Below are 25165 nucleotides of genomic sequence, written 5' to 3'. Positions count from 1 at the left end.
AGGAGCGGAAGCCGAGGCTGAGCGCGGCGGTTATGCACGGGGCCCCGTGTGCTTCGCCGTGGGAATTTTCACACATTAGCCTCTGCAGAACTCCCACTTAGAAATAAAAATTGCGAGTTTGGGGCAAAAAGTATTTGCCAAGGCCCCTTAATTGGATGAGTTTGTATTCGATTTCTTAGTGGCCGTGTAGTTTATTTATATACAATTTCTAACTTCTTTCCTCTCAAGCACATATTTAACATTTGGGTGTGCAGATCCTTATGGAAGAAAAGGGCTATGATTTTACAAAAGTCTTGTAAATATTTCCTGTGTAAGAGAGCACACAGCATGGTGATGTCCAGGCAGCTGGCATAAACGGGTAGATTCATGTCACTGCCAGAGTCATCTCTGTCAGCAATGAGTTACACTTCATTCAAAACAGTGACATCAGCTCGCAGGCAGTAAGACAACAAAGTTTGCTTGGGATAGCTGAACATCCTGTCTTGAAATCCTTATAAGTTGTCTTACCCTGTGCTTCTCTCCATGTAAATAAAATGACTAAACCTACTTTTTATATAATCTTCTTGCCCATTTTAAAATAAAAAAGTAGTTGAGTCTATTTTAAAAGCCTTCATATAGCCCCCTTTCCTTTTTCCACAACGAGGTTCCATCTTAACATGAGAAGGAACTTCTTTACTTTGAGGGTAGTGGAGCACTGGAACAGGCTGCCCAGAGAGGTGGTGGAGTCTCCCACTCTGGAGACATTCCAAACCCGCCTGGACGCTGTCCTGTACAACCTGTTGTAGGTGACCCTGCTCTGGCAGGAGGGTTGGACTAGATGATCTCCAGAGGTCCCTTCCAACCCTAACAATTCTGTGAATTCTGTGAATTCTGTGAAGTGCTTCCCTGGGAAACTTAGAAATCTCTATATAGAGTAGTTTTATAACTTAGGGCATTTGTAACCGAGCTATATTGCTAGCATCTTTAGTATTCACATGTGCTTTGCAAACAGTCACTATCACCGGCAATCCAAAAGAATTTGTGTATCTGTTGTTTAAATAAACTACTGTGTAGGCAGTGAGTCGTTTGGGTTTTCTCATTGAAGGTGACCGAAGCGAGGCCGTGTTAGTTCATGGGCACGGCTGGGCTGAAGGTGCAGTCTGTATGAGTGTATGCAGAACCGTAACAGTTTAATATATTAAACGTGCCTGGACTGATAGTGGTGGATTGGGCATCACTCAGAATTAAAACTAGCCGCACCTCGCCTCCCACCTCGGTGAGGAGTGTTAGAACGCAAGGAGGTTCATTTTCTGACAAAAATACTTTGCCCCTTAACGCAACAGGTTTCTCTCTGCCCAACTCTTCAGCCTGTCCAGGTCACACTGAATGGTGTCACAGCCTTCTGGTGTGTCAGCCACCCCTCCTAGTTTTGTAATAGTGTGTTAGCTGATGGTTCAAACATTGCATTTCTATATTTTGTTTTTTCTAATATTGAGAATGGCTGTTAAGAGGCCAATGAATCAATAGAAAAATTTGAATATTAAGAATACTTTCAATAGAAAAAAAGATACATTTAATGTAATCTTCAAAGGAGCTTTAATGCTGTGAGAACTAGTAATTTTCCCATACAACAATAAATACACCTAGTTGCAGAGGTAAAAGAAACTTTGATTTCAATATATACTGTACTGCAAAATGAGTTAGAATGTACTCCACAAAGTGAAATAAATGGAATTGTATTAACATAGTAGGCGTTAAACATTTTAAGAAATATAAATGCTACAAGGAGATGTCTACAGAAAAGTTCTAGGAATATTTGAAGTTCTAGGGAAAACTGAACTTAAAAGGAGTTTATAGTCTCAATTCTAAAAATATATTTCACCATGGTAACATGGATTACACAAAGCACTGCAACATCTAAATATCTTATATATGTAATTTGCTTTCAGGAATACTATCATCTCAGTTTATAGTTGATATTTATTGTTACCTCATCGCTCATTTCCACTCTGCATCTCAGAAGTGTGAAATATCACAAATGATTTTGGCTTTAAATGTCACTTTTCATTGGAGAATGAAATCCATAGCATTCAAATTTTTCTGTGTCCTTTGCTCTAGAGCTCTAATCTGAGACATTAATTCACATCTGTCTTCGTAATTGATAGGTCAATGAAGAGAACTTCAAACTCTTCAGATGTGTTGTCTCATAATAGATGTATTACATGGTATAGCCTGTGGTCATTCAAAGACTACATTTTCCCACTACTCTGCACTCAACTGTTAGAAATTGCAAAGGTTCCCTGATGTGTGTTTTTAGATTTTTTTTTTTATTTATTTTCTTAGTCTAAACTGTCATGGTTAAATAAATAGAATAATTTGAACTTTTTCCCCAAGATGCTAAAATATTCATCTTTTTGTGCAGGAGAGAGCCAAGTCCTTGAAACATTCACGGAAATAAAAATGTAAACGTTTCCATTGTAGCATGCAATAATAACTAAGAAAACTCGTTCTTGGCCACTGCTGCGTATTGTTCCTTAAATCTACTGACTGTGGTAATGTGAGAGTAAGAGCCTGACAGAAGGACTGGGCTCAGATTCTGATTCTTTAACTACTGTTTGAGGTTATACAATTTTACGGAATTCTCGTATATTTAGTGATGCAGTATGTTTTAAAGAAGTCCCCTGCTGAGTGTCTGGTGTCTGCACAGTGCCCACCCTAGCCTGCAGACTGACATCCTGAGGCATGGTTCTCTTGAACCAAAGCTGGCATTTTAATTTTTTTTTTTGTCTTCTAATAATAATAAAAAATAAGCTGATGAGTAGAGTTGTCAAACTGAGTCTGCAAAAGGAAATTGTATGTCAGATACTGCTCTTACTTACACTGATTTTTTAAAAGATCATTAAAAAAAGTAATTTAAAAGATCACAATCAGACCTGTAAGATCTAGTAGGAAATTAAGACTCTTCTGTTCACCTCTGTACAGACACCATTAACTAGGGGATTATTGATAAATGTTGATGATGAAAAATCTGGCTACTTGAATGCTGATCTGTATCCTGGATTTCAGACAGTGCAGTGTTTCTTTTAACCTGAATTTCTCAGGGTTTTTATTTAGGCATCCTGCACTTGACTGCTCCAAGACATTGAAAACACTCTGCCAGAGAACCTGACTGGTCATTCCGGGAAACTGAGCTCGACCGGAGAAGCGGCACGACAGAGATACAAGCACACAGGGTGCAGGAATGGTGAAGTGATGGTTTCTGACTTATAAGACAATGCAGCTAACCACAAGCACACAGCACAAGGGAACAACAAGACAAACAGTGTTGTAATCCTGTTGGTTTCGAAAGTGAGAAGACAAAATTAATTTCTTTAGTTAGGAACTGGACTAGGACCCGATTAAGTCCTGGATTTCACAAAGTAAGGCTTGTGCTCCCCAATTCTGCCTTCTTAAAACAAAAATCAGCCTCAATGGGAGAGACAGGAGAATGTGACAATTATCTACACAGGTATCAAAAGCTGTCCTAAAATATGAGCTTTTCCTGTAATTCAAGAGGGAAATCTTTCAGCAACCTGTAACGAAACATAAAATCAGACAAAAACAAATATATATGAAAACTGTTTAAAAGTCTGTTTTTTCTAGTTTTGTTGAACATATTCTTGAACTGAATGAGGCTGTTTTGTTTTGCTTGCCATGGGTTCTCGAGGGAGTCAGCCTGACAACTGAAGTAAAAACGGGGGAAGTTTCTCATGGCAGAAAAGGTGCATGTGATCTATTAACTTCAAGCACAGCTCTCAAAAAGGATTACTTTCACTTTTTACCACTCCTAAGACATAGTTTAAGTCTTAAACCCATAGGGTTAATATCTCAGCTGCAGCAGCCAGAAGCTGCATAAAAACTCAGGGAACATCATCTTCTGTGCAGGTCATGATCTAATTGTGTTCCAAGTCTTCATCAGAGTGAGATTAAAATGGCTAACTGATTCTTCTCCTCTCCTCACATCTAGAAAGGAGAGAAGAGCATGTGCATCCATTTGGAGGAATGGGACTGTGTACAGAAAGACAGAGAGATCAGGAGAAAGACAGTGATGCTGTCATGGTAAGGCATGAGCACCAAGGATGTACCTGGGAAACTAGATGGGTCTGCAATTGTAAATTATAGTGTAACTTAACAGGAAACAACATAATTTGCAAGCTGACCCCAAAGCTGCTTTTGTTGTCTTGTTGATTAGGATTTACTGTTGTATCTGCCGCTTTTTCAAGAGATACACAAGACTTGTTTTTTGTATCCTCAAAGTCTCATCTCTGGTGAATTCATCGAAACTGCTGAGTGTTTTGTTTCAGGGAATGATTTGCTTGATATCAAACTAACATATTGGCAAAGTGGAAATACATTATAACTTCTATAGTTGCCTCCCATTACAACAAAAAGAGATCTTTTGGCTTTCTATTCTTAGTTAACATCCAGAATATTTTGGTATGCAAACTACTACCCCTTTTAGAAAAATAGGTGATCATCCTGGATATCATCAGATAAGAAATAAGAAAATACAGGCTAAAGGCAGGATACCCTCAGCAACTGTTGGTTACATGTAGTTTTCAGTTTGAGTACAGAAAGAAAACTCAGCTAAAGTAAAAAGACATGCTGCATTGATAGCATCTATTAATGTTAGCTTCTGCTTATAAAGAAATCAGGACAAATGCAACCTGTGGATAGAAAATGGTGCAAAAAATAATAATGATATATTTTTATGGGAAGGTGTGGGATTGCCGTTACATAAACTGTTTTGAAATTTAGCCTGCAAATTCTCATTTGGTTCCTTGATCTACAGATGGTTTTCTATACCTGCCCACCTGAGTTGGTTTGATTATATCACTTTGATTGCATAAAATAGTCAGGGTGTACATGCTTTTAAAAGCATAGATTTTAAATGAAAATTTTCCCCTGAGTTTAGGCAGGTTTTGTGATAATTTGACAAACAGCATTTGCTCAGGTTAAAAGGTATTTCAAAGTTTGTTTTACCGCTTCTGTTTCTTGCCTATGTGCCCAACAAGTTGGATGACCTTTTCAAAAAATAGCACAGCCAAAAGTCTTGTGGGGTCAAACAATGAATTGATGTTATATTTTGACCTCTCTTGCTGTAACTGGAACATATATACATGTTCTGTCAACACACTACTTAAGAGCACGCTTTAATGTGGCTCTGTGTGAATATGAATACAAATTGCTACCCATATTGTGAACCAAATTTTGCCATCTGGTACAACTACACTGCTTTACTGAACTGAATGGGGAGAGCGTGTGTGCATGTCAGACAAAAGAAGGAGTGCTAATTAATATTCATTAACATTCATTGCTTCTTCTTTTGCATGTTGTTTGCAAATGGATTGTAAAATTCAACACTAAGAGTTATTCACAAATATTCATTAATTTCTATGTGTAATTTTCTCTTTCATGTCTAGTGCACAAAGAATTTCCTATAAATATTCATAATTCAGAATGTGTTGACTGGGTGCATAAGTCATATGATGTTACTTTTGCTTTCGCCTGGTTAATTTATGTAAATAGCAAGTACAAGAAGAATGGCAACTTTTGAACGTAAAGCTAGATGTGGAGCTTGGAATTAGCATGTGGGGAATTGGCTTTTTGCACACACATATTGAAAAAGACAGAACAGAACTTTCAAGAGCATATATGTGATTTGGAGTATTTTTCCAGGAATGTCAATGGGCAATGTCCTAAATTTCCTGTGGGATTTTGAAAACTGATTTGAATATTTATGGGAGGGAATATATAATATTTGAATTTGAAAGCAAACTTCTGATTTTTCCAAAAAGTACCTCTCAAATTACTGGTGTCCCCATTGAATGTTTAGTCTTTAAAAAGGAAGAGTTTTAAGGGTTGTGGAGTAGAAGCATAATATCCTAAGAGTTGGTAGGCAATTATAATGAAACAAAGGCTTCATAAATACGTCTTTTCCCTACCCTTGCTGACTCTTCAGTATTCTTCTAAAATAATTATCAAATAAAATCTTTAACAAACACTGAAGATATCAGATCTGAGGCATTGAAACGCTTCATGTGGTTGCTCTAAACATTAGAACTAGAGTATTTTACTCTCAAATAAAACAGGATGTTCCAGTAGATGCAGTTCTCTAATCTCCTATACTGTGTCTCAGCAAAAAGCATTTACCAGGATTGACCATGTCTTTCTCTTGCCATTCTTTCTTCTTACACTTCTCACACAAGAATTTAGTACTACCTGAAAGCTTAGCCCTGTGTACTTCCCCACTGTGCAACTGACCTCTCATTCCAGGGGAGGTGGAGACGTGTGGCAACCCTCCAAAGAGTCCTGCACAGTGCAGCAAACTCCGTTCAGAAACACCAGTCCTTGCTTCAGCACTGGATTTCAGAAGTGTATACTCAGTCCAGTGCCAAGAGAAAAAAAAAGGGAAAGAAGTTTAAAACACTTTCTTGCTGAGGGCTTGGAACATTTGTCAGGATACTAAAAGACATAAATACTGGCAAGAGCATACAAAGAAGCAGAGCTCAGGTCTTCCTAGTCCTCTGTAAGGATACTAACCTGTAGGCTACTAGGTAAAAGAAAAGTGTACAAATCTCCTTCTTCACATTCTTTTCAATGTCCTAGAGTAAACTTTTATTTAAAAGCAGCAAGAAATTTCCATTCAGATTTTAATTTCAATCTTTTAAAATGTCAAATTATATAAAACTTTGTTTTTTGTTGTTGCCCCCCCCCCCCAGTTTAGGCTCTGAGTTTGAAAATTGTCTGCATTGCCCTTTTAAAATCCTTGTTCTTCAGGATAGTGGCTTGCGTGCCTGCTGTATTGTTTAAAATTTGGCAAAAACTGTACCTCAAGATAATTTCTCTTAGAGGCTTGTTATCACTTTAAAAACCCCCAAGCATTTTCACATCAGTCTCTCATGATAGGACAGCTTTGGAGGTTCTGATTCCTTTTGTTCTTATGTGCACCTGCCAGGGTTTGTTTTGTCCTTATGTTAATACCAGATTTAGAAGTGTTGTATCTTCCTAATTGGATCTGACAGACATCTGTATTCTGTGGGGTTGTTTCCCCAGTGGAGCTGGCTAGGCCCCTTCTAATGAAAGGAGTTGCATCCACAGTTTCTAGAAGATCTATGCAGAAGCACAAAGAGTGAGGGCAGGCGTACTTTGCTGGTTGCTGTAATATGCATACATATTTATATTATTTATATTATTTCACAGAGAAAAGAAAAACTCTGGCTTGCAAAACAGTATTTAAATGGACTGTTGTCTACTTGCGCTGTCATGGTGGTGTATAGAGATGTTAATACCACTGTAGCGGAGGCTCTTTCTCTTGTGAGGGCTTCTGGCTCCAGAGGTGGCAGCAGCCACATCTGCAGGATGGACAAGCTCAGACACGGTCCTGCTGGCTTGAGTGTTTCTGGTCCAAACTCAGCACTGCTGCACAGCCACCTTCTGCTGTGTACACTTATCAGCTTGACATCAGCCAAGAGATCCCTGCAGCATGGTGTAAACCTGTGTTGCAGTGAAATCTTGTCTGTTAATACTGATCAAGCAAAAATCAATGCATAAGGTTATATTTGGACAACAGTTTTTTATTGCATTTGCTTTTCTTGTATGTTTTCCCAATGCTTAAAGATGTTACCTGTCCTGAGTAGTCTGTAACCATATTTTGACACAAATTAAAATATTTTAACTGAGCAAAGGTAATATTATGGTGTTAGTAAATCACCTGAAAACTCTAATAATCTCTACATCACTTTAAACAACCTTTTCAGTAGCGCCTGATGCTTGGAAGTATGCTGTCTCCTGCTCCAGTGAAAATGATTGAGGCATTCAGAAAATGATGGAAGTGTTGAAGTAATTATTTTTACAAAGTTTTGAGGTGAAGAAAAAAAAAAATAAAAAAATATCGCAGTGGATATATTGGTGTACCATAACAGGTTTTGGTAACAATGCAAGGATGTTCCTGATCTGAAAGTAGAATATACAAGAGATTTTGGAATGTAGAAAGTGGGAATAAGTATGTATGGTTTCAAGAAAAATTAATGCAAGAGAAAATATGAGGCATGACCAATGGCAAAGAAATACCATTCATAACCAGCTATTTGTTTAGGCACCAGTGTTTCAGTCAGTGTTTGTGATAGTCAAATTAAATAGATAAATGGGTAAATTTAGTATTTATTTTGTACTTGTTTATTTTTTGCTTGTGTTCGTATTCTGTTACTGAGACACTGAGAAATTCCCATCTGACCTAAGAAGTATCAAAGCCCTGTAACCCTGCCTTACACCCCTGTACAACTTGAAAAGCAAGAGGAAAATAGAAAAATGTGGATATGTACAAAATGAAAAGACTGAAGATTTCTTACTAGCCATCACATGGTATTTCAGTTCAGTTTACATGGTTCTGTGCTTTTCATGTTAAATAAAGAAACTGTATGTAGAAAGCAATACACTGTACCTCCTTTTTGTTGTGCTGTTCTGGGAAATCCTTTAAGAAAACTGTCTTATGATAGAACAATCCTGCACCTACAGTATGACCATTTTTGAATCTTTTTTAGCTAAATACTTTTCAACAAATTTCATTTTAAACTACAGCAATTCTCAATCTAAAAATCTCCAGGTAACGCAATTCCACCATACTACCAATTATGTTAAAAAAAATATGTGTAAAGTCTTCAATGAGTGATCAATACTCCTTTAATCATGTTATGGTAATGCCTGTGAGGAATTAGATAGGTGTTTCTAGCTTAAGTACCTTTTATTAGCTTTGTTTTGTTGAGATGAGGAGCACCTACAGGAGACCAGTGTTTGCAAAACTCTAAGAATATTTAAAAAAACACATCTAAAGAACTTGTGTAGAAAATTTCTAATTAAATCAATGCATTTTAATTTTAAAATAATTTCATTTTGACATTTTATTTATTTTTTTTCTTAAAAGTGAACAAAAGTAATAAATGAAAATGATTTCAGAATTGTTAAGGTTCAACATTGGTACTGATGCAATCCAACTTTGCTGTTCTACTGTTGTTTTATATACGTTGATCATGTATTCTGATGAAAATATAGGAAAATGTAAGCTTTCCAACTATGTAAAGACAAGAAAATTATTTCCTACTCTCTCGTGCTAAGGAGGACTGACTGCTTTTTTTTTTTTTCTTTCATTATGCAAACACAGCTTTTCTACTAATCATTCTTTGCTATCAATATGATTATAATTTTAATTTGATGCTTCTTTAATACACTTCTCCTATTGATCATGATATACTGGGTTGGTTATGCTTTTCCAAATGGCCCCAAGTTTTAGGACAATACTAACTGTACCCTGCTAAGATTAATTACAAAGTGTGCACAAGAAGTACTTGCTTGTATTTCTGAGTTTTTTTCTTTTAATTTTGTATCTTTTTCTCTTGTTTCTTTTCCCAATATGTATCTAAAGACAAACTGCATATACTGTTTGAATGCATATTGAAAGAGAGGGGAGTGAAAGGCATTGCTTTTCCAGTGCAAATGTTCAACTTTGCCAGCGTATCTCAGAGGTGAAATATTTACTTTAAATTCTTAAACAATCCTGCATTGAAGAAATAGTACTAGTCTTAAATTATAAAAAGAGCCAATTTGATATAAAATTACTATCCCAGAAAATTCAAACGTGAAAAGACAATAATAAAAATTGTTATTTTCTCAGAACCATTAGACATAAGGCTAGCGTGGAACTCAGAAGGTCATCATGTCCATCCTCTTGCTCCAAGGAAGAACTGTGTGCACTGATGTCATTCTTTGTGGATATATGACTAGGCAGGGGACTCTTTTTCTTTCTCCTAAGGATGGAAATTCATTAAAACTTGATGCATGGTAATTATTTAGGCCTGGATTAATCTGCCGTGATCCTAGGCATTTGTCAGAGATGCCTAAAATAAGACATTGTTCACATTACATTTCTATTTCCAGTGTGGGGAGAGAAATATCTGAGAGAGTGGCTCAAATCTGAGTGGACTTGATCATCCTCTTCACACTCCTGTGTGTATGTATTGACTATGTGAAGTGCTTTGAGGAACCTCAGGTTCTTAAGAGTTGACAAAATCTTGGATTTAGTTCTGCACCAACAGCTAGCAGTAATCCCAGCCTTCCTGGCTAGAGAGAAACCAAGGACCATCTATACCAACCTGACAGCAACTGCAGGTCATTGTCTCCTCAAGCATATTGCCAAGATTAAGAGAGCATCTTCCGCTTGTCCTGCTGATGTCTCTGTCACATTTTCTGTTTATGATACTGAATCAGCTCTTGGGGGTTGCTGCCATAAAATTTATCGTTTAAATTACAGAGAATTATAGGAAAAATGGGCCTGTCTCTTAATCTACTCACTTTCTGAGTGGAAAATAGGAAATGCAGATAAGGAAAATTTTTCTTTTCAGGAAGAAATACATGTTTCATAGGGGCATTGAAGATAAGCAAACACAAGAAAGGTGGTTTGTTTACAATACTGCATTGGCTTGCTCTCTGAAACGGTAAGGAAAAAGTGTGAGGAGCATAGTTTGGCTTATAAGAAGCTGACGCACGAATCACCTTAATATTGTCTTCATGTCTTGCTCCATAGACGTAAGAGGGGAGGCATCACTCTGAGGACTTCTAAGATAATTAAGAGCCTCATGTTCCTATGCTCTGTGAAATTAACTTATGTCTATGCAATATGAGTTTAAAGACTTGCAAATGAACACTCAGATTATAAGAAGAGCAAAGTAAAACCTTTGCCTTTATAGACAAAATATAAACAAGATTTAGGTTTGTAATATTGTACTTTTTAAAATTGCTTATCTTGGAGTAACAACCCTCTTTGTCTGAGTTTTATTTCTGACATCAAGGATTTTCGTATGCTGGTGACCTAATTGTAGCTCTTGACTTTGAAGATTATAAAGCTTCTGCCTTATATAATTGATAATTTTAATTTCTCGTTTGGTTTTTTGTTTGTTTCTTTGAATTGTTGGGTATTTTTTTTTTTATTTGCAAACTTCCCTAAACATGAAAATCTGTGATATACCTCTAATAGGCTGTTGACTGGCAGAGATTTCAGATTTTAATTACTTTAGCTTCAATGTTAAAATTTCCTTTCTTTTATACTTGCAATGCAAGAACAATGAATTTTTGGCATGTGAATCTCTTTTTTTTGTCTTGCAGACTGCACCTTCTTTTTCAATATCTGTATTTACAATAGCTGCAGTAGTTATTATATGTGTATTTGAAAAATTATTGTGTTTATATCTAGTTGATGAGAGTTTTAGGTAATCTAATGTTTTTGCGTGCTTTATAATCTTTCTTTATACCTCATAAGAAAGAATTAAGATGTTTTATGGTAAATTTAAGGAAAATTACTTGAGTAAAAAGTGGCTTCAGAATATTAGATTATCAGATAGGTAGAATATTTCAACACTATACTTTTTTATTTAAGTCTTTAGATTTCCATCTGCATAAATGCAGTTGAGAGCGTGCAGCTTAATCACACTTAATCACCCATTTTTATTCTTCTTTTTCTATTTTCCCGTTCTTGTTGCTCAAATAACCAGACTGACCCTTTCCCTTCTCAAATCTCATCTCCTTCCAAATAAACAAACCACACCTAAATATTTTTTCCCTATTGGTCCTTGCTTTGCTGTACCTACACCCAGATTTTGTATTTCTGATACCATTAGCAGTCTTTTGTGATATTATTGCATACCATGCCATGCCATGCTATGCCATATCAGTCATGTAAGGTATTACTGGTACATACACATAGATGCTGTGGTCTTTTTGAGATCTACCTCCCCCCGAGCCCCCAGTGTTTACATCCAATTGTCTGGGAAGTTTAGCTGTGTCTCACATAGTTAAGCCTTAACCACCTACAATCTCAGCCATCCCTCACATCCCCAACTGTGCCTTTTGCACAGATATAAAAGCCTTCTCTTTCTTATTTGCTAGATTTAGCAGTTTCCCATGTCTAGTAGTTTTCTCAGACAAATCTAACTGTTTGCATACTGTACCACTAATTTTACTACTCTTCTCTTGTAGCAATTATACATGTACTATATATGCCATACGTTCTTTGGCTCTGTTGCTATAATTCAACATTAATCTGCAAAGGATACTTCATATTGTTGATAGAAAATATATTCATCTGCTCTGCTTCTAAAATTCGGGCCTCATCATGATCAGTGGACATTTTCTATGCTTTATCCAAGATTGAACAAACATAATCTTGCCAGTGACATCCTTTATTGTGGATATTTCTTATATCTAAGATATTTCTCAACAGTCAGTGCTAAAATGTATCTTTTACCTGGACTAATTAGAGACTGAAGTTTTTGCATCATTCTAGGACTGTCAGCAGAAAGTTGAGAAATCACATACGAATTAAATTACTTGTGGGATTTTGATTTTTGTAGTAGGGGGAATGAGTGAAGGTCTGCCCTGAAAAAGCCAGCTCTGAGAAATATTCAAGATAAAATTTCTTAATTTTAAACTCATAGACAACTTTTTATGAAAAAGGATCCCCAGAACCTCAGAAAACTAGTTTTAAACCAAGAATGTTTCTGAATGATGAGGAAACTGAGTAAGGGAAATAACTATAGTATTTTTGCTTTTGTGCTATTAGAAACTTTAACGATACTTTAAGTAAAGCAATCCTGTAAATAAGTCTATCTTATTTACTTTTTGTGATTAACATGTAGCTCTTATTTGTACTTGAGGAAGCTAATACTAGAATGAAACAGAAGATGGTCTTGGGAAAACTTTGTAAGTTCACTGAATGACCATAAGGGAAGATGGAATGAGAAAGTATTATATTTGTAATAGAATTTGTATGATTAGTCTGGTATGAAGAAGACCATGCTAAAAAATGTTTGATATATAATTGACACCAACCTCTGTACCATTGCCTGCACCATACTGATGAAAGTTTAATTTCATAAAAATAGTTAGAAAGAGCACCAATACTTTGTACTTGTTTAAAACAAACTGTATTAACCCATTTACTAGTCTGCTAAATTCGTTGCTACTTGAAATAGTCCCTTAAAGGCTCCCTTGAGCTCTCCAGTAGCCTCTGAATTTCTCCATACTCTCTGCAGGATCCAATTTCTGTCAATACTTACACTATTTTCTGAAAGACCATGACAATGTCAAAGTCCATGAGACAGCTTGCACAAATCAAAGGATTTATTTTTTTCTGAACAAAATCATTTGGCAGAGAACATACTCAAAAAATAGTTTATACATATACCTGGCACTCCAAATAATTGCTGGCTTCCTAGATGGAAAGACTTGCCAGTCTCCAAACCCCCCTGACTTGTGCCTGGCAGTATGTTGACCGTCAAAGCTTTTAAACTTCTGCTTCATTCCTAATCAGATAGTTGGCTGGTGCAGTTCTGGGGTTGCCCCCATGTAAGGCCTTTGAATGAGTCAATAGGTGTATTTCATCCCAAGTGTTAAAGCTTTTGATATTTTCCATTACTGAAAGATTTCTTGGTTAATTATTGGGGATGGTTATCTCCCTGTTTCAGTTTACTTCTTGTTAGAAATAACATATTGTTTTCCAGCCACATAAGATTATATTTTAGACTTGTAAGTAATATGAGCTTTACAACAGTAATAAAATAATATTTGAAAATAGTTCTTTCCATGCCTATCAAAAGAAGTGGTTTTCCTCTTACCTTGAGACTTTGGTGCCCAGAACTCCCTCTAGCTTTACTGAGCAAATGATTTTCAGAAAAAGCTAGTATCTCAGAACTTTTAGTTCACCTTTCCCTTTCGCATCAGGGCTTTATATACCTGTATATACAAGAATCATATTGGGCATGTTGGTCATTTCACCAATACAGTGTTTGATCAGAGAGAGTATAGAGAGAAATATAGTAGCCTTCATTCTCAATATCCTAACTAACGCATCCAGACCTTGTAAAATCTAAGTCAGTATTTGTCAATTTCTCTCTTCAAAACTTGGTACTTCATTTGACTCAGCTTGGATGCTAGTCAACTTAGAAGATCAAATTGACCGCATCCTTGTTCGTACATTAAGTAACCCAGGCAAGCCCTGTTAGACCAAACCATCCTTGGTCAGTTTCTTGAAGAAATTGAACTAATGATTTCTCTCCCTCCCTGCCTCAACCCTGACTTTGAATAGTTATGAACTAGTGATAACTTAAACTCTAGAGGTATTCTGAAACTGAAAATCAGAGTGGAAATATAATGTTGTTTTGTTTACTTGGGTTTTATTTATTAATCCTGGAGGGAGGGTTTTCATCACCAACCCTGCTAAACCAATCAGTCACTGCTTTTTTAATTGTTTAAGCTCCATATAAGCCTTTTTTGCAACTACTCGTGAAGACGGTTGTTGACACAGCTCAGGACTTTTCTGCGTGCAGAGTTCACAAACATTTCCTCACCTTACTCAGGCATTTACTGTTGTTTACTGTGAAAATGTTTTGACACTTCTCTCCCTACCCAGAGACTGCCAGTAGAACAGGTTGCCTTGCATTTTGTTTCACCTGTTTTAAGTAACAAAACAGCGTGAAATCGATAACTCTTGTCTATTTGTGGATAAGACTTGAATCCATGTCACCGTAAGTATTTGTTGTACAAGCTATATAAGCTAAACCTCTCCCCAATTCTATTAGAACTCAACTCTCCATAATTTGTTGTTGCTATAAACTCAGTAGCATATATTCACTAGTCTTACCCTCAGCTACTTCTTATTACCAGGTATCATGAATCTGAAAACAAAAACATGTTGCCACCAGCTGTAGTATTGTCTCTCCATAACTAGATTGACAAGTCCCATTAAATTCTTCAACCACAGGAAAAAAAAAAAATCCTCTTTTTAAATTTAATACCAGTGCCATCTCCTATTTTATTTCAATATATCCTGTAGGAAAGTAACATAATGTGCTTTAAAACTTAATTATGATGTTCCAGGGCCGTTGAGAGCTACTTCTGTTAGCAGTTTATAATGCTTAATCTGTTCATCTTCATGCTTATTTGTTCAATTTAATATATGAAATTGGAAACTGTACCTGATATTTTTTGATAAACAATTTTGGACCCAAATTCCGGCTATTAAGAAATACTGTATTGTTACTGTTTCATAAATATGCAATCTATCCAGTCAAGGGCTGGATTACCTGTAATATTTATAACTCTTGGGAACTCTTGTATCCACATTTCCTGTAACTGTTCTTTGATGAAAGTAAAAAGTTATAAAGCTACATGTAAGTGGATGCTTTTAGCTACAATATGGCAGTGTGAATTATCACAAAATGCTGTACAGAATGAGACTATTTTAAAATAGGACAGACTTCCAGTACTACAAGAAGAAACTCAGAAACATAAGACTTACAGGAAAGTGCAACACTGGTAAAAATATTGTTCTTTCCATTCATGAAAAAGAAAAAAAATAGAGACTACGAGAATATTCTAGATAATAGCACAGGACTGATTCAGTAAGAAGATAAGTATCCTTTAAGTATTTTTCTATAAAGATTATTGATATAATAACATTACAAATGCATTTTAAAGAGCTCTAATTTGTTTTACCCTTTGGAAACTGCTCTTTAGAGTGTTCATGCAGGTTAAGACAGTATTAATTACCCAGTACTTTAGTTTGATTTTTCTGCCAGGCCTTTTACTCAGCTGCTCATCAGGTTCAATGAGTTCCACAAACAAAAAAGATTACACAATTGTAACCACAGTAGGAATATATAAAACTATTTGTGATCATCTTCATGATTGCCATAAGATACTAAAGTGGTAACACTTTCTGTTCACGTCACAGCATTTACCAGATAAGCAGAGCAGGGGGGATTTTGTTGCCTTCTACATTCTCTAATAGTTTAGAGTGCTCTATACAGTGTTGACCTTTTCAGTTTTTACAAGTGCTATAGGATGCTCTCTGTAAGCAATTAAAATACAGAATATTGAAAAGGTCAAAGTAATACAGAACTCTGTGGCACATGGAATATATCAGGTGCTTAACAGATGGTTCTAGCTGTAGATAAGAAACGGGAGAAGAAACAAGATTATATCACATTTGAGTTCAACCAGTAAAAGAATCAGGTTTCTTGTTAAACTTCCTTTGTTAGTTTGGTACAGGAGGAGCACCCTGTGGCTGCTGGGCATCCAAGGCTGGGAGCATTTTAAGGGTGATCAGAATGTGCCTTTGGAGAGAAATCTTGTTTATATGCATAGAATTCCCATTGATTTAAATGTTTCCACGTTTTCTGGCCTGCACAGAGGCACTTTCTGTCAGTCAGAACATTTTAACTTGATGGACAAAACCCACAGACTAAGAAATACCTTTTTTTGCAGTTAACGAGTAATGTACAAGAATTTTTAAGCCATGCAAGAAGTGTCATGTTCTAGAGAAAGTTAATTCCTGTTTTAGCAACACCAGAACATAACAACTTTGTAAATATACTTAACTGATGTCTGGTAGAATTTCCTGAATAATCATCCAAAGCACAATTTTACCTCTTGCTTTAAATTTTGCAACCAGAGGTGCTGGTTTACAGCTCTCAACAGATGCGATTTTCCTATGGCGTGGTTGTTTCAACAAAGGAGACATCTGCACTTTGTTATACTACCATGAATCTTAAATAGCTGTCTTGTGCCTTGAATCAGTCTTTCACTTTGAGTGAGCAATCTATTTTGTGGGTGGAAACCCCAAAGTTTTTCCTTCTCTGATTGGTTCATCATCTTGGCTAGCTGACAATACTCTGTATCATGACACGTCAGCAGATAGTTCCAGAAACTCAGCAAGGAGAGGCATCTGACAGGAATATAAATCCATGAGTTTGCTGTCACTCTTCACAATCCTGTATTCCAGGATAAACCTATTATTTTTAACTTCATTTATCATTGTTTTAGGGTAATTAAACACATGTTTAGTCTAGACACGGGATTGCTTATAGGTTTCCAACTCCCATGCAGATTAAGGGTGTATATTTTTGTGTATTTAAACTGTCCAATGAGATACCAATTTCTGGAAAACTATGCCTGAAGTTAGGTCTATTTTTTGTACTCTGCATGGACAAAGGCTTAGCAGATAAAGTATTTGTATTAGAAAGTGGAGACTTACTAAAGTAGACTAACTCAGCTGAGAGGTACTTGTCTAAAGTCAGTCTTCCTAGCTCCAGGTTTACCCAATGACCTCAGCAGCCTGGAGTTATGAAAGGCAAGCCTTACCAGTAAAGACAAGTCTTGCCAGTAAAGACCATGACAAAGAAGTCATTGAGTAACTTGGCCTTTTCATCCGTAATTCTTGATGTAAATAGTACTCTTGATGTATCTCTAGCAGAATCAATCTGTCTGAAAAAAGATTCAGGAAACGCTTATTTTGGTGCTGAAATTATTCTGATATTCATACAGCTGAGTACACCATATGCACAAATGCAGTCATAGTCATGGAGTTTTCAAATATTTTTTTTATCTAGAGAAAATTGTTACTCCTCAAAATTCTGTTCTCTTTTACCTGTACTCAGTTTCAACTACACATTAAAAACACACGTAACAAATCTTGTCATTCACCCGTGCTCTGACACTTTGAATCTTTAACACATTAGAAACTGAATCTTTTAATGTTTGCTGAATCTTTTAGTGTAGAACAAGTTATAAAGTTCTGTGGAATCCAGTAAGCAAAATCGGTTATTTTAAATAGAAAAATCCTTATAGTCACATTGTTATAAAGCAATAGAGTACCTTTTCTCCTCTCAAAACAAATTGTGTTTATTTCTTTAAATAATTGGGGTAAGGGGAGTGCTAAGAAGTCTATTTCACAGAAAAAAAAAAAATAAAAAAATCTTTGTTTAAAGGTAGACTGTAAGATTCTCTTTGCAGAAATAAAATAATGGAATATTTATATTTTATCAGATGAAGTTCATTATACCCTATGGTTTGTCTTCAATTTATCCTACTGAAATTGTTTTCTGATACAGAAGTCTGTAATGATATTTGCTCACATTCAGATCTCTTCCACATATTCTTACTCTCTCCTCTGCACCTTGGTGGATTGAATAATCACAGTTTTGATGAATCTGCTTTAAGGGTGTGCATTCTAGTGCTTGACTGAGCAGTAAATGCAGCAGTCACTCACATAATCTGTACAAAGGACTTTCCCAGCTGAGTTTCTAGTGTAGTCCATGGATCAAAAATACAAATTTGAAGCATAAAAATGGTGAGAAAGAGTGCCAATGCTTTGTAATTGTTTTAAACAAACTGTATTAACCCATGGGCTGCTCTGGAATGTTGCTGATGTCCCTCAATTATCATCATTTCCTTGCTAAAATGAAAAGTTCTGGCAACCAAAGAATGCAAAACAGATTGCATCAAACACGAGATGTGGGAGTCTACTGATATGACTGAAACGAGTCTGTCAGCTCATTTTGTCTTTAAATGTTATTGCCCATCTGATTTTGGAATATTGTGCAAAAGTGTTAAACTTTGTTCTTCAAAAATTCCATCATATAAAATTCTGCAAGGTCATGAAATTTCAGAAGTATTTATAGACAAAATGCTGTCACTTCTGTCAATTTAAACTTTCATTAGTATGGCTCAGACAATGGTAAAGAGGTTGGTGCCAATTATATACCAAACATTTGTTACTGTGGACTCGTCATTAGCATTCCTAAGAGCTTCTGTTCTGTTCAACAGAGGTCATTGTACAGTACCTACAGACCTATAGTTTTACTAAGATTACAACATAAAAGTGGTATTTTTCTGTTATGAAAAACTTCATAAAATAAGTTTATATAAATTTGTGAAATACGTTCAGCATTCCAAGGAAAAAAAAGGTGAGGTATGTTGTGTTTCTTTTTGTTTCCCCCTTTTATCTAGTGGACTCTCAAGCAAATATCCATAGCTGACTTTTGAGTTCTTCTCTTGTCATTAAGAGATGAACTCAGTACTTACGCATCTTTCCCAAAATTTAAACCACAGTTTGAACCTTATCTGTATTTAAGAGATTTGAGAGGAATGAACTGGATGATCTCTCTTGATCCCTTTAGGGTACTTGTTTTTTTTCATAATTACCTTATATGTGAAGAAAGTAGGTCTTAGACATCAGAAAGAATCAAATTAATTTGTCTCCCATATCTTTTTTGTTTGACCTTATGTGTTAACATACTGTGGGTGTATGAATATTATCAGCACTGAAAACAGTAAATATTTTAAAGGATTACTCTGCTCACCAGTGAAGATCTTGAAAGAAGCTTGTTGATTGCAGAATGAATGCTTCTGTTCCCTCAGTAACTTTTCACTTCTTTTTTTCTCTCCTTTTTGTTAGCCACAGACTAAGTGAGACATTCTTGAAGATCTTATCTCCCATCTCATCCTTTTCCTAAACACTCTAATGGCATAGGATACTTTCCAAATTTCAAGCTCAAAAAGAACTAATTAAGTTAAACTAGTCATGCTTAGATTAAGCATCCAAAGTTAGTTATCACTTTTCTTTGCCTTCTTCAAACAAAGGTACCATGCTTTCTCTTACTCCTCCCTGCCCCTTACCCATCACATTTTTTTTTTGTGGGTCCGTATGTAGACCAGTCAACATTATCTGATTTTACACTGGAATTTTACCTAAAGTCTTCCTTACTTACATGCATGTTTTGCAGTGGCCTTATTGTCCTGGTCCTGCTTTGTTCAGCTGTGCTGCATAATGTGTTGAAAAACAATATGGACAAATTTTCCTCATTATTGGCTTCTATTGATATACACAGATTTTCAGGATTTCTAGCACTAGTTCTAGAATCTCTGTCTGCTTTACGTTCCTGTGGTCTATATTATTACGTGTCTGAAGAAATAATAGAGACTCTCACAGAGACTGGAGCATATAAGCCAAGGAAAGATGTAGACAGATACCTCACTACTCAGTGTTAGAGCCCCAGATGATCTCTGTGTAGTCCCGCATGTAAAGCGATCCTGCAGGGGACTTGAACATTTTGAATAAATCTGAATGGACTCACTCTTTTATTTTTTTTAGTACAGTACCTCATGGACCCAGAGCCCGACGGTCAGTCTCCATTCCTATTATTTAGGAAAAATTGATTCCATGGTTCCTTCACATAACATAAAGCTCTCAAGGCACTAAAATGGAAGCATAGAAAAGAGTAAATTTGGAGGTGAAGAAAACTAAAGGAGAAAGCCAATGTTGAGGATGAATAATCTTTTTCTGCACTTTTTTTTTCCACAGTAGACTCCTAGATTCAATATGCATGTTACTATTTACTGTGCTAAAGTTTCACCTCTTCCTGCTAATGTGCTGCAGTTCATAAGGTGTTTTAGATATTGCTTGTTTGGACATTATTTTTGAACATCAAAGGAAAACTTTATTATGCTTTTATAATTGTTTTTGTTGTACTTCATTCTCATTAGTGACTGCAAGTAGTTTAAACAAACCCTTCAATAAGCTTAATGAAGCTTAAGACTGTTACAGCCTTCTGCATCTCTTCTGTATACTTAAAATTAGTTACCGTTCTGTAATCTGACTTGAATAAATACTCTTGAATATTCAGCAACTGGTTTTTGCCCTGTCAATCCATTTGTACCATTATGTGTACTATTTATACTGTAGTACCTCATTCATAAATGGTATTCTGTCTGCCAATAGTGCAAAAAATTTTGATATGAAGAATATACATTCAGATAGGTTGAGGAAACCTTTATGGAATGAATAATCTAAGCTACAACACTTTGCTTTGGTGTTTGAAAATTAATATATATTTAATTAAAAATATTTTCATTTTAAAATGAATGAATAGGAATAAAAGGAATTAGGTGGATGATGACGCATTTAGGAATATTTATTTCCAATTGCTCCACTTATTAAAACTTAGTAATTCATGTATTCTTAAGTCAGTAATTATCCAGCAGTTATCAGTGTTTGCTACAGTCACCAGATACTAGCCCTATCTGTGTTCTTCACACTATTTACATTTCTTGTCAGCACAGAAGATTTCAAAACTATTACTGTTCAATATCTTCATCAATGACGTAGAGAGTGGAACTGAGTCCACCCTCAGCAAGTTTGCAGATGACGCCAAGCTGAGTGGTGCAGTTGATTGATAGGTTTGAGGGAAGGGATGGCATCCAGAGGGACCTGGACAGGCTGGAGAAGTTGGTCCAGAGCAAACCTCATGAAGTTTGACAAGGCCAAGTGCAAGGTCCTGCACATGGGTCAGTGCAATCCTCAAGACCAATATAGACTGGGGGATGAAAGGACTGAGAGCAGCCCTGAGGGGAAGGACTTGGGGGTGTTGGTGGATGAAAAGTGGGCCATGAGGCGACAACGTGTGCATGCAGCCCAAAAAGCCAACTGCATTCTGGGCTGCATCAGAATAAGCATAGCCAGCAAGTCGAGGGAGGGCATTCTGCCCTTCTGCTCTGCTCTGGTGAGACCACACCTGCAGTACTGTGTCCAGGTCTGTGGGCCCCTGCATAAGAAGGACATGAACATGTTGGAGTGAGTCCAGAGGAGGGCCACGAAGATGATCAGAGGGCTGGAGCACCTTTCCTATCAGGATAGTTTGAGAGAATTGGGGTTGTTCAGTCTGGACAAGAGAAGAATCTGGGGAGACATTATGGTGGCTCTTCCATATATGAAGGGGTCTTATAAGAAAGACAGAGACTTTTCACCTGTGTGGCCTGTAGTGACAGGACAAGGGGGAATATTTTTGAACTGAAAAAGAGTAGATTTAGATTCAGCATAAGGAAGAGATTTTCCACAATGAGGGTGGTGAGACACTGGAATGGGTTGTCCATCATTCTGTGATTCTATGATATGTCCAAAATACGGGATTAGAGGATGCAGAATATTTTTCTAATATAAAGACATTTTGGACATGTTTTTTTTAAAAAGGACTATGACAATTATTTTCCATCAAGACATTGAACTAACCCTAAAGTCAATACTGTGTTAAGAACATGGGTTTCTTCATAGATTTTAAGCTAAAGATATAGGAAAAGAGACAGCTTAATCCTAGAAATATTTTTTATAACCTCTAGAGACAGTTTTGTCCTTTGGCAGTTCATTCTCAAGATTTTATTTCTGAATCCATTTTAATTCCTTAGTGATTCCACATAGACATACATACACACACATGTGCACACACACACCCACGCACACAGAGACACAAAATCACACATACATACAGAGACAATCTTTCTCACTTACCCTTCTCACCCTAAGCAACGTTATTCATTAAATCCAAAATCTTTACACCTCAGTGGAAATAGTCCTTTGATTTCAATAAAATTCATGTAAAATCTCAGGATGAAATGTTGTTGTAAAGTTTATAGAGAAAATTCTCTTGATCGTCCCTTTCTATCTTCTGCATTTGTACTTATTTCCAGTCACTGACTGTGTGCTCTCTAATTGCCCAGGTATATATAATCAGTCTCTGTTTCTTATATTGTTGACTCACTTGTTTCTGGTTAACCTCATCAGGATGATGCCTTCAGACGCGAATTCCTATTTTCTCTATTTTCTAGGTTATGGTTATTAAATGTGACAAATGGAGCTGGAAAATTTTCTCTTACACAACAACAGACAGAAGCCTAATGTTTTTAAAATTTCATATTTGGGCTGGTGACAAGTGCTGTGAATTTGAAGACAGGATCTTAGTAAACGGTTTTGACAATTTGGAGAGAACTAAAAACTCTAAACAACTGAAAAAACACAACAGTGATATAAGATAAGTAGTGTTGCTGTTCTTCTCAGGGATTTTTTTTCTTGTTCTTGTTTGTTCCTGTAATAACAGTTAAGGTTCTTTCCTCCCCTTCTTCTCGCCCTTCAGTGTGGTTGATTATGTTTCTTCTATACCATCCAGCATATATTTGGGGTGTATTTCAAAAAAAGAAAAACAGCTTTACCTGAAAGATATGACTCAGGTTACATCTGTGATAGACTGGAGTGAGGATCTTCTAGTTGCTCATACTTGTCATGTCCTTATTAGCAAGACTGTGATCTAATGGAAACAGGCATGCCGAGCAGAGCAGTTGGTACAGAGGAACAAATGTCCTGGCTGTGCACATCGAGCTGGTTTATTTTAACAAGCTCTAGTCTTACTCTGTGGACTGTTTGCATTCTGGACAGCATTTTCACGGAGTTTCATCCAAAGGATTTCACACCTTGCAAGATTGCTCTTCAACATGAGCCACAATATGGGGAGTGGACAAAGCTAATATAGATGCACCTTTTGGGAAACTTCCCCCCTCTCCCTCCCTTCTTCCCCCTTATCTGCTTTCTTTATCTCATGTGAAGTCTTATTTGTCTTCAGTAATTATCGCATTGGAGAATTTTCAAATCATGACCTTCCTCACCCAAGAGAAAAATCTCCATGATTTAGCAAAAATGGACAATGTGATGAGGCAGTCTGCTACTGAGGCTATATCTAGTTTTTAGTTTTCTTTTGGAAAATCAATAGCCATTAAATATTAAGAAAAAATTCTTTACTGTGAGGGTGGTGAGACACCAACGCAGGTTTCCCAGGGAAGCTGGGGATGCCCCATCCCTAGAGGTGTTCAAGGCCAAGTTGGATGGGGCTTTGAGCAACCTGGTCTAGTGGGAGGTGTCCCTGCCCATGACGGGGGGGTTGGAACTAGATGATCTTTAAGGTCCCTTCCAATCTAAACCATTCTATGATTCTATGACTGTATGATTATTGGAGGTCAGCTAAAATATTAGTGAAGAAATATTATTGGTTATCCTGTTTCAGAGCATTAAATGATTGTCAGGTACAGATTAAGACAAAATTTCCCCCCAGATTGTGTGTGACTGTGGAGGTTTGTGCAATGTTTTATACCTTCATTTGCATTGTTTAGTGTTTGACATTAGGGAGATAAAGACATCTTTTGTTCTTTTGAAAATGTCCAGGATACTTTTAGTGATTCTTACGCAGCATTTGATTAGAAGCTCTGACAGCTGGAGAAACATTTCCAGTTTGATGGGAACAGTAATAATAGATTGAAAGATAGACAGATTAAAATTTTGGGGCATCCAATTCAGGTAACAATACAAAATTGTCAAAAGATCCCAGTCAGCACAAACACTTAGACTTCACATCACAGTGAAATGTAACTCTATCTATCCTCCATTTACTACTAATATAAAATCAGTCTTGGAAATAATATTAACTGACAATTCTAGGTAGCAGTGAAATATATTTTGTCTTCTATCAGAAACCTCTGGAAGGGTATAATGAATGGTGGAAACTCATTTACTGATTTGACCTATATTTTGCTGACAAGCTTAGATGATATATTTCTAAGAGTTATGTGGTTTTCCATCTTGCCTTATAACAATAATAATAACAATAACAAAAGTTTCAACCACATTATTCCCAATGCTTTCACTTCTACAAGGCAATTCTACAGCTGGGAAAAAACATTGTTTCTTTGATGGTAAAAATAATTTTGCTGTTTGTTGGTATTCATAAGGAGGTTTAGAAACATTGTTCAACCATTAATTAATGTGCCAGACAACTAAGCTATTTGTAAGAAAAACAAGTATTTGCAAAGCAGTGTGTTATCCTGTTTTACATTGCTTTTTTTCTTCAATTTTGCAACAACAAAGTCTTTTTATTCCTAGTCTTATTGACAAACCAGGAATATTAAGCAATGTGTTTCCTGGGCCTTTTCTGAACCGTGGCAATGGTTAGCATAGCTATGTCTTAGGTGTCAGGATGGTCAAAGTCTCTTCTTTTGCAAGAAAGGTGAAAAATGTCCATCTCAGTAAACATTGAGCTTAGATTTTCCTTATTGAATTGAAAAAAAAAAAAAAATTCACAAATATGCATAATATTTTCCTCTGAAACTGCAGCTTCATTTATAAGTTCTGGTCACATTTGACAAGATTTAAGTAGACATAGCTGAAATATGTAATAATTTATCAGCCTCTTGTAAAAGACGTTATCAATAATAGTACTACTACTAAGCTTTGACCAGAAATGCTATAATGAATTATTTGCTATTAAAAAGCTTAATATATAGATACTCTTGAAGATGGTGAAGCTTACTTCCTAAAAATCATAACAGAAGTGCCAAAGATATTATTAATATCTTTTCAGTGCATGTTGTCACTAATGCTTCATCCTTAAAAAACCTCTGACGTTGAAGATATCTTCAGCCAGCTAAGTGGTGATTTCCCTAC

This window comes from Charadrius vociferus, unplaced genomic scaffold, assembly GCF_000708025.1.
Source record: "Charadrius vociferus isolate BGI_N301 unplaced genomic scaffold, ASM70802v2 scaffold244, whole genome shotgun sequence".
Taxonomy (NCBI): domain Eukaryota; kingdom Metazoa; phylum Chordata; class Aves; order Charadriiformes; family Charadriidae; genus Charadrius; species Charadrius vociferus.
The sequence above is the reverse complement of the archived record's forward strand: the minus strand, read 5'-3'. Positions refer to the sequence as shown.